Consider the following 10,000-nt stretch of genomic DNA (forward strand, 5'->3'; position numbering starts at 1 on the left):
AACTAACTCATTGTATGGGATGCTTGGTGCCAACATGGAGGATAGTGCTGTGAACTAACTCATTGTATGGGATGCCTGGTGCCAACATGGAAGATAGTGATGTGAACTAACTCATTGTATGGGATGCTTGGTGCCAACATGGAGAAGAGTGCTGTGAACTAACTCATTGTATGGGATGCTTGGTGCCAACATGGAGGATAGTGCTGTGAACTAACTCATTGTATGGGATGCTTGGTGCCAACATGGAGGATAGTGCTGTGAACTAACTCATTGTATGGGATGCTTGGTGCCAACATAGAGGATAGTGCTGTGAACTAACTCATTGTATGGGATGTCTGGTGCCAACATGGAGGATAGTGCTGTGAACTAACTCTTATCTTGGGATCTGGGTGTTGCTGGCATTGTGGAGGAGGAGGAAATCAAAAGACCAGTCATAGAATAACACTACAGCTTGCCAAAGACAAATACAAAACAGACTGAGAGAGGTGGGGGGAGAGAGAGAAGGAGAGGGACAGGGAGAGAGGGAGAGAGTGAGGGAATGAGATGGAGAGGGAGGCAGAGGGAGAGAGGGAGAGAGTGAGAGAGAGAGGGAGGGAGGGAGATGGAGAGGGACAGTGAGAGGCAGAGAGAGAGAGAGAGGGAGGGAGGGAGATGGAGAGGGACAGGGAGAGAGAAAATGAGAGGGACAGGGAGGGAGATGGAGAGGGACGGGGACAGGGAGAGAGAAAATGAGAAGGACAGGGAGGGAGGGAGGAAGAAGGAGATGGAGAGGGACTGGGACAGGTAGATGAGCCCCACAGACATGACAGTTAATGTAAAACAGAGATATATCCATACCAATAATTAGGAATTAGAATACTAAAATGGACATAAACCTTCTATTGATGGATTAAAAGTTCAGCCATTTTGGTAAGGGAGTTGATGCTGGGGTCTAAAATAGTGTAAAACAATGCAATTGAAGAATTTATCTGCACTATATGTTTATTAGCTAACTAGCCAGACAGTTTTAGTGTAATGATTACATTCATTTTCAAATGATCTGCCATTATACAACGGGTGGGTCTAATGCTGAATGCTGGAATGCGTTTTGGTTAAAAGCGCATTCCAGCCGGTGTCTATTCCACAAGTTACCACCGGCTAAATCTATGACATTAAAATGCCTATTTACTCTGTTCCATCGGACTGCACAATCCACTGTCTCATCAGCCCAGGAAGGTAAATTATAAACTTGATCTCCACTGTGAAAAGCATTTAGACATGATCTCACATTTCTTTTAGACTGACATTTAGTTTTCAACAGCGGATATATGTATAAACCTTGCTGTCTGTCTCTCCGACATTTGCAATACCGTTTCAATATTCAAAGTCGATCTCCAACTGTCCAATAGTAATGAACATGTAGGGCTCGGGAGTCGGGACTCTATAAAGAGGAAGAAAGAGGAAGGCAGCGTTTCTCAGCCAGTCAAAATCAAGAATCAGCTGGCATCATTTTTATGAATATATACAAAGAAATGTAAATAGAAAAAAAGGTCAAACAAAGCTAGTTTGCAGTCTTTCCAGCTTCAGTTTGAAGTTATTGTGGTAGCTGTGTTGTTGGCCAGCTCCTATGAACAACAGTGTCCTAACGAGAGAGCACTTTTTCTATGCCAGGCGAAATCGTGCCTCATTAGCTCATTTTTATGGATGTATCCAAATAAATGTCACTAGAAAACAGCTTTAACAAATGCAGCTACTGTTGTTATTCTGTCACCACTGTTTGACGTGACTGTAAATTGGCCGTAGTTGGCTAGCAAGGGATAAGAACGTTGCCAGCCAGTATGGCAATGGAACATTTAGAACGAACGACTGGGCCGCGTCCATAGATACAGAACATAAAGACTGAACGACTGGGCCGCGTCCATAGATACAGAACATAAAGACTGAACGACTGGGTCGCGTCCATAGATACAGAACATAAAGACTGAACGACTGGGTCGCGTCCATAGATACAGAACATAAAGACTGAACGACTGGGTCGCGTCCATAGATACAGAACATAAAGACTGAACGACTGGGCCGCGTCCATAGATACAGAACATAAAGACTGAACGACTGGGTCGCGTCCATAGATACAGAACATAAAGACTGAACGACTGGGTCGCGTCCATAGATACAGAACATAAAGACTGAACGACTGGGTCGCGTCCATAGATACAGAACATAAAGACTGAACGACTGGGCCGCGTCCATAGATACAGAACATAAAGACTGAACGACTGGGCCGCGTCCATAGATACAGAACATAAAGACTGAACGACTGGGTCGCGTCCATAGATACAGAACATAAAGACTGAACGACTGGGTCGCGGCTCTGGCAACCGAACCAATAGAACGAACGTCCAGCCGGCTTAGGTAGCAACCCTAGATTTGTTTCGGGACAATATCTTGTGGAAGGATGAAATAGTATGAAAATATGAATCAAAATAACGTTTTTAATGAAAATGTCAATCATTATTTGAACATGCTGGTAACCCCCTGTATGAAAGTGATAATGCCCTCGAAGCCAGTGTTTGGAGGTTATATTGGCATGGTTTGGCATCACCCGTGCCAATATAACCTTCCAAACACATAGCTTCTCGAGCATTATCACTTAAATATGCCAAAATTCCATATGAACAATTGCAGTCAATTCACAGCCACACACTGGCTGAAATCAGTTGATGATTGGACTTTGTAAATGCAGCAAGTACTGCTATTGTATTATATAATAACACTCACAGCTGTCCAAGAAAACATAGGTTTAGACATTTATGGTCTGTTTACACACACACACACAATATATATATATATAAAAGCAATTTATACATACAATTGGTATGAAAACTGTATAAACTCTAAAGTTATTGTCAACCAATATTTTTGGTTGACAATAATTCCATTACACAATTTCTGATTTATCACATGCCTTACCTTTTAGTCTTCTGCATTAGTAAAGGCAGGAAATGAATGACCTATCCCTCTACTGCCATTTATTACAACGAGACTGGTTTGGATTTCTCCCTGACCAAAATGGCTGCCATTATCCACCCATTCTGGAACTTTTATGGGTAATGACATTTTTATTGTATTTAACCAGGAAGGGCTCATTGAGATTAAAATCTCTTTTTCAAGAGCGCCCTGGCCACGATAGGCAGCACCAAGTCATTCCAAAAAAATTACAGACAGACAACATGAAAAACTAGAAGTAATCTAGTAAAAATCATTGAATTCACAAGAGTATAAAACAGCAAATTAAAAACATTGACAGGTCAGGGAATCGGCCTCAAAATCCTTCAACAGTGATTTAAAAACACCAATCGGGACAAGTTCTTCCAGTTTAAAGTATTTTGTAAGGTGTTCCAAGACGATGGCGCAGAGTACATAAAAGCCCTTTTAACAAATTCAGTTTGGACATTTGGAACAGTTAGCAGGGTAAAGTCCAGAGAACGAAGCGAGTACCCACCACATTTCTGAACAATAAAAATGCACAAATAAAAAGGTAGTAAACCCAAAATGGCTTTGTAAATAAAAGTATACCAGTGACTGGGCCTACGAGTGACTAGAGAAGGCCAGCCAACCCTGGTATACAAAGTGCAGTGGTGCGTAAGGGTTTTGCAGTTTAAAATAAATCTCAAAGTGCCATGGTAAAGAGTGTCAATTGATCTCAAACACTGAGCGGAAGCATTCATATATAACATATCCCCATAGTCTAGTAAAGGCATAAATGTAGCTGACACTATCCTCCTTCTGGCTTCAAAAGAAAAACAGGCCTTATTCCTAAAATAAAATCCCAATTTCAGCTTCAATTTTTTTTGTAAGTTGTTGAATATGCAATTTAAAAGAGAGGCCGTCATCAATTAAAATTCCAAGATATTTTTACGAGGTCACAACCTCAATCGCCTTGCCCTGACAGGTAGTAATAGGTGAAAGGTTCAGAGGTCTATTTCTTGCATTAGAAAACACCATTACTTTAGTTTGTCAGCTTCAATTGACACAAAGTATGTTGAACAGTATAAAAAGCAGTTTGCATGTTCTGGAAAGCTTTTGTAAGAGACGAGGCACAACAGCAAATAACAGTATCATCAGCATAAAAATGAAGTTGAAAATGACATAGCCCCTCTAGTAATTTAATAGGATATCTATGATCCATACCACCACAGCTTCCTAAAATGAGATATCAGAACAACTGCTTTGAATGAAAACAAACTGTTTCCCATGCCAATAAAGCCCTCAAATTGAATTGAAAGAGAGAGAGAGACAGAGAGAGACAGAAATAAAGGGAGCGGGACAGAGAGAAAAAGAGAGGAGAGCCATCCTAGCATCTCTGTGTCTCTGGGAGGCTCTGGTTTGGCTATGGACACCACAAGTATGAACAACCCTGCATTTGAAGTTTCTTTAAAGTTCAGCTTAAAATAGACCCAATAAAATTGGTTCAGGTTAGAGTTAGGGTTAAGGTTAGGAATCAACACCACATCTAAAGCTTACTACAAACTCTACGCAGACGCAAGATTCCGAGTATTGCAATGTTGTTTTCTTTGCCTTTTGATGACCAGGTGGCGAATCGCATCTCTGCATGTCTGGCAGACATATCAGTGTGGATGACGGATCACCACCTCAAGCTGAACCTCGGCAAGACGGAGCTGCTCTTCCTCCCGGGGAAGGACTGCCCATTCCATGATCTCGCCATCACGGTTGACAACTCCATTGTGTCCTCCTCCCAGAGCGCTAAGAACCTTGGCGTGATCCTGGACAACACCCTGTCGTTCTCAACTAACATCAAGGCGGTGGCCCGTTCTTGTAGGTTCATGCTCTACAACATCCGCAGAGTACGACCCTGCCTCACACAGGAAGCAGCGCAGGTCCTAATCCAGGCACTTGTCATCTCCCGTCTGGATTACTGCAACTCGCTGTTGGCTGGGCTCCCTGCCTGTGCCATTAAACCCCTACAACTCATCCAGAACGCCGCAGCCCGTCTGGTGTTCAACCTTCCCAAGTTCTCTCACGTCACCCCGCTCCTCCGCTCTCTCCACTGGCTTCCAGTTGAAGCTCGCATCCGCTACAAGACCATGGTGCTTGCCTACGGAGCTGTGAGGGGAACGGCACCTCAGTACCTCCAGGCTCTGATCAGGCCCTACACCCATACAAGGGCACTGCGTTCATCCACCTCTGGCCTGCTCGCCTCCCTACCACTGAGGAAGTACAGTTCCCGCGCAGCCCAGTCAAAACTGTTCGCTGCTCTGGCCCCCAATGGTGGAACAAACTCCCTCACGACGCCAGGACAGCGGAGTCAATCACCACCTTCCGGAGACACCTGAAACCCCACCTCTTTCAGGAATACCTAGGATAGGATAAAGTAATCCTTCTCACCCCCCCCCCCTTAAAAGATTTAGATGCACTATTGTAAAGTGGCTGTTCCACTGGATGTCTTAAGGTGAACGCACCAATTTGTAAGTCGCTCTGGATAAGAGCGTCTGCTAAATGACTTAAATGTAAATGTAATGTAATGTAATTAAATGTTGTTTTTCCTCACAAGAGAGGTGGCTCCTTGTAATAATGTTCTGCGTTCTACATACTTTTTTACTACCTGAAAAGTGAGACACCTGTATCATTCTTTCTGCAGCTGTGGGGGCGGTGTTGTCACTTGGTTCCTTGATCTGATCTATAGGGTATATAGGCTATTCATCAAAATAGCCTATTTTGCATTGATAACCAAATATAATCTCAGTGACTGTTCAAACAGTAAACCAAACAACAAGAATCCACCCAAAGAAGGTATTTTGTTTAAAAGTAATAACTAGTGATTACAGGCTATTGTGAAATGGCCAACTAGCCAACTAGCCAACTAGCTAGCCATGTGCTTTTTTCTCTGTGACCAAAAAATGATGTTCTATTTTTTTTTGCTGATATGGGGATGAATACACAAGCGGCTTATCTAACTGGGATCTTGTTTTAGGTTACACCGGCAAGTAGTGATGGGACGACTGATACCGGAGCTCAAATGCTCTGATGCAGTTTTCAAAGCATTACTGATTCGACACAATGTATCAATGCTCGTTTCAAAGTAACATTATCACGTGATCAATGATGTCCGAAGCTTCGTTTGATCACGTGGTTTTTCAAACCATGTGTTCCAAAATGCAAGTTTTCACAAATTTTGCCGTGGTTCCGATGCTTTCTTCGATTCAAAGTTGCTTTCAAATGCCGGCCTCTACTTGACACCGTACTTAGAATATAATTAGGATTTTTCATCCAGCAGCACCTTAATGGTAATGGTAGCCTCCTGTGGGACTCTGCATGTGTTTGATGCCATTCCATGGGCTCCATTACAGACATGAATATGAGCCTGTTATTCCCTCAGCAGCCTCCTGTGGGACTCTGCATGTGTTTGATGCCATTCCATGGGCTCCATTACAGACATTAATATGAGCCTGTTATTCCCTCAGCAGCCTCCTGTGGGACTCTGCATGTGTTTGATGCCATTCCATGGGCTCCATTACAGACATTATTATGAGCCTGTTATTCCCTCAGCAGCCTCCTGTGGGACTCTGCATGTGTTTGATGCCATTCCATGGGCTCCATTACAGACATTAATATGAGCCTGTTATTCCCTCAGCAGCCTCCTGTGGGACTCTGCATGTGTTTGATGCCATTCCATGGGCTCCATTACAGACATTAATATGAGCCTGTTATTCCCTCAGCAGCCTCCTGTGGGACTCTGCATGTGTTTGATGCCATTCCATGGGCTCCATTACAGACATTATTATGAGCCTGTTATTCCCTCAGCAGCCTCCTGTGGGACTCTGCATGTGTTTGATGCCATTCCATGGGCTCCATTACAGACATTATTATGAGCCTGTTATTCCCTCAGCAGCCTCCTGTAGGACTCTGCATGTGTTTGATGCCATTCCATGGGCTCCATTACAGACATTATTATGAGCCTGTTATTCCCTCAGCAGCCTCCTGTGGGACTCTGCAGGTGGTTTTTGTTGTTGCTGATTGATACAAAAAAAAACATATTTATCTTTAACAGGATTTTGGGAGTATTCATGGTATTATATGCAATATTTATTATAATAACGTTTATTATAACAATAGGCCTTTGTTACATTCACTGCTAAAATTAAGAAAAAATTGACCGCCAAGATATTATGTAAATAAAATCCTGAGTGAATGGTGGTCCTCAATTGACTTTGATATGATTTGGTGGTCCAGATAGGAAAAGGTTGGGAACCATTGCACACCCCATTTAACTTAGGCTACATCATTTTAAAATAGAACGTGAAATGATTTAACTTTTTTTCCCCCAGAGTGATCATTTGACATGAATACATCCCGATCCATGGAAGCGAGTGGTTTTGAGGAATCTGACGGCAGGTAGTTTATTCCCTCGCCTGCCTCGGGATCAAGGTGTGGGAGTCCATCATTACATTTGCGCGTGATTTAAAGGAATGTACACATGTTCTAAAATATATTTGCTGCTAACCTTTCCATTTTGTCAAATAGCAAACTCCCTCTTCCTCTCCCTCCCTCCCTCTCTCTCCATCTCTCTCCCTCTCTCTCCATCTCTCTCGCACACACACTCTGTTACTTTTGAGCTCTACCCCCCCATCTTTTAGTCAATTCTTTGCTTCTGGAGCGAGTTGACTGTTCCGACACGGTTGGCACTCACGGGCTGGGTCACTATAATCGCTGTCTGATAGGGGCAAGGACAATAGGCTACATACATTCATAAATGTCATGACAATTATCAGTTTGACTTTTCTCTCAAGAAAAACCGACTCACTGACATCCTAAATAAGGAGAAAATCTCAGACCATCCAATTGAGTTGGAGATTATAGATTCATTTTTGAACTGAAGGTAAGATGACGCGATTCTTGTAAAACCAATACTTTTCATTTGTTTATGAAAATAGGCTATTTTACTTGGGTGCAAAGAAATGTGGGTATTTTTTGTTGATGCTAGAACACTATTATGTAAAGGAAAGTTGAGTTGAGTAATCTATTTTCAACAATGCAGTCCGAATTGGGTAGATCATTCCTAATGCTCCGGATACATACAATTGTGTTCATTTTCCTGTGGTGTAACGTTTTAGTTTACACTACATACAACCTGCTGCGCCGTTCGTTCCGCGGCGTGCCTCCTGCATCACACACTCAAACGAATATGATGTATTATGATCTAGAATGCTCTGTCAGTTATGTTCAATAGATGGCGCCACGGAGCGGTGTAGAATATATGAACGTTGTGTCTTTAGTATTATAGATAATTATAAGGACCTTGGGCGCTCACCCCGTTCACCCTCAAGTCCATTGGACTCAGATCGAAGTTTCTTTTTTCCCCATTCCCCAGAGCGTTCTTTTTTTTTTTTATCTCTCCTTTCGGCGCACTCTGATTGTGGTATTTATAAGTATTTATAGCTGGGATTTTTATGCCCTACCGGCATCATCATTTTGAGAGAATAATTGCAGTGAAACGTGCCAATCAAGTCAGCCCGCTATGGTGCTACCCTGTAACTCCGTCGACCTTTAAGAGACTGTCCTCTGTCTTTAACCCACTGTTGGAAATGGTTTTTAGATGGTCTTCTGATGGATTTTGGATGATTTTGTGGGATGGCATTATAATTGTTGTTGTTGTTTCATTGAATTATCTCTGTGTGCTGGTGTCTGGCCTACATGTGCGTGCCCATGTACCAGTCTGTGTATGTGGCATTAGCAACAGGTGGTGATTTCTTGTCTGACCTCATTCTGTCTCACGTTGATGACATCATGTCCAGCTGTATGGTTTAATGCCACATGGCCTACCACATATAAGGGCCCCATTTATACCAACCCATTTAACTCTGAGTCACTGTGGATACAGGGACGCATCTCAAAGGAGGAGTAGGTCTACACTAATACCAATGGTTTGACACTTTGTCATGTCAAATGAATTGACTGCCTCTCTGTATCTGTCGTCAGCCAGTCTGTCTGGTCTGGTCTGTCTGTCTGTGTCCCCTTTCACCTTCACCCGTGGGCCACATGGTTATACGTTGGTGGTATATGAAGAGAGGTAGTGAATGTTGTTTAATCTAAGCCATAATTGGACTTGTGGTGTCTGGGGTTTTAGTGAGAGGAAGCCTAGCCTATTGGGTTTTATTGAAAAGGAAGCCTTGCCTATTGGGTTTTATTGAAAAGGAAGCCTTGCCTATTGGGTTTTATTGAAAAGGAAGCCTAGCCTATTGGGTTTTATTGAAAAGGAAGCCTTGCCTATTGGTTTTTATTGAAAAGGAAGCCTTGCCTATTGGGTTTTATTGAAAAGGAAGCTTAGCCTATAGGGTTTCAGTAGGATAACTATACCCTTGCCTTGGTTACAACCATGGTTTTGAAGTCTGTCAATCAAGCCTGTTTTTCATGTGCCACTCTGATATAAATGTGTATTCAGGGTTTTCACAGGGTAGTCCTACAGTTCAGCCAAGAGAAATGTTTACCAGGAGCCTGGGGCCTATGTTCTGTTTCGTTCTGATTTCAGCTAGTTAGGCCTGTGATCTTCTCTACACAGCTCTGTGTTCGTATTGTGTAGTTAGGCCTGGTCTCGGCTGTGTTTAGCTGGTTGCCACATGCAAGCCTGGCGGCAGCAAAAAACTGCCAGAGAAATCCTTTTTTAGGGACACCAGTCACCAAATTACAGCTGCAGGCCTAGTTAACTCCACCCGAGCTCCCTGTCCCAGACCCGCCTAGTAGGTGCTAGCAGTCAGGGCTGGTTGTGTGTGTCTGTGTGTGTTAAAGGCTTCCCATCTGAAACATTTCAGAACAGTTTGTGCATATGTTATGACAATATTTTCTGACGTTTTGTTTTTGTTGCGGCCTTCGGCAAGGGTTTTTTCTGTTCGTGAACACTACATTTTTTCTTGAGGCAAGCCGAAGTTCAGAAGCCGAAGTCTGTGCCACTTCGTCGGTGATTGGTCAACAGTAGGGATTCTTCAATTATGTGTTTGTTGTCATT

At 42.9% G+C, this 10,000-nt stretch overlaps 1 protein-coding gene across 1 annotated transcript in view; it reads left to right on the forward strand.

Moving 5' to 3' along the window:
• Positions 1–7,592: 7,592 nt before the first annotated feature.
• Positions 7,593–10,000, forward strand: part of bgnb (biglycan b) — a 26,162-nt gene continuing 23,754 nt past the window's right edge. Inside the window, exon 1 of the mRNA XM_029621441.2 lies at positions 7,593–7,876. The gene's annotated coding sequence lies outside the window, so the exon portion shown is untranslated. The remainder of the gene's footprint in view (positions 7,877–10,000) is intronic.

This window comes from Oncorhynchus nerka, linkage group LG20 (genome assembly GCF_034236695.1).
Source record: "Oncorhynchus nerka isolate Pitt River linkage group LG20, Oner_Uvic_2.0, whole genome shotgun sequence".
Lineage (NCBI taxonomy): Eukaryota > Metazoa > Chordata > Actinopteri > Salmoniformes > Salmonidae > Oncorhynchus > Oncorhynchus nerka.